This window comes from Octopus bimaculoides, chromosome 2 (genome assembly GCF_001194135.2).
Source record: "Octopus bimaculoides isolate UCB-OBI-ISO-001 chromosome 2, ASM119413v2, whole genome shotgun sequence".
Taxonomy (NCBI): domain Eukaryota; kingdom Metazoa; phylum Mollusca; class Cephalopoda; order Octopoda; family Octopodidae; genus Octopus; species Octopus bimaculoides.
This window is the reverse complement of record NC_068982.1, coordinates 167,483,468-167,484,543: the sequence shown is the minus strand read 5'-3', so window position 1 is coordinate 167,484,543 and position 1,076 is coordinate 167,483,468. Positions and strand designations below refer to the sequence as shown.

The window sequence follows — 1,076 nt, the reverse complement described above, 5'->3', positions numbered from 1 at the left end:
AAATGGCACTCTTCTTTTAATTTTGACTCTATATCTTCAGGAGGAGTTACCTCAATCCTTTCTATATTAACCAAAATGAAGTAGATTGACAAATTTATTTTTTGAACCAGTGGAAGACACGCGAGATGTCGAAATATTGTTCACAAGATAGCAAATGGCACACTTCTTTTAATTTTAATAATAATAATAATAATAATAATAATAATAATAATAATAATAATAATAATATCGAAAAATACCTTAGGAATGAGAACCCAGGTTCGAAATATCTCCAAGAAACCTGATGAAGACTGGAGAGTATATCAGCTGAAACGTTGTGTTAACAACAAACAAGATGAGGATAAATATCCGTCAAATGTAAATAATGTAAATAATGTACATTCATGTTGTTGTCATTTATTTATGACATCATAGTTATTAGTGTTATCTTCTATAATAATAAACTTGAAATTCTGTCTGTCTGGGACCCCTGTATCTTACTCTATATTTGCTCTACATAGATATACTATACCTTTTTCGAATCAGGATGATCCCGGGATTGAAAATCTGGGATCTTTTTTTAAAACGGGGGCCACATTTTTCATTAACGAAACACTTTGAAACTTGGAACACTGGTAGAATGTACCATATAAAACATCTTTTTCTCTTAGTCTTCTTTAAAACAAAAGACATCCATAAGTTATTCCATGTGAAAGTTGTCGTATTTCTGTAATTTCAACCAATCACTGACGTCCATTCAGCCGATATACATTAAGTGCCGACTACATAAACAAACGATTCTGAAACAATTAACCCTAACCCTAACCCTAGGGTTAGGGTTAGGGTTAAAGCAAATTTAAAATGAAAAAAGCAAATAAAACGAAGGTATGGAGATTAAATACGCTTTACATCGCTTAATCAGCCAAAGGAGTAAATATAAACAACTGAATACTTGTCAGTGATTGGTTGAAATTATCGAAATAAGACAATTTTTTACATGAAATAAATTCGAATACAAAAATATTTTCTGTTCTATAACACAAAATAGATAAGTATACGAAGTTTGAAAGTCTTTCCGTACCAAAAACACTACGTAA

The 1,076-nt window shown here is 30.7% G+C and overlaps 1 protein-coding gene across 1 annotated transcript in view; it reads right to left on the bottom strand.

Annotated features, from left to right (window-relative positions):
• LOC106869337 (heat shock 70 kDa protein 12A) overlaps window positions 1–299 on the bottom strand; it is a 296,374-nt gene extending 296,075 nt beyond the window's left edge. The window contains exon 1 of the mRNA XM_014915050.2: window positions 240–299. The gene's annotated coding sequence lies outside the window, so the exon portion shown is untranslated. The remainder of the gene's footprint in view (window positions 1–239) is intronic.
• Window positions 300–1,076: the final 777 nt, after the last annotated feature.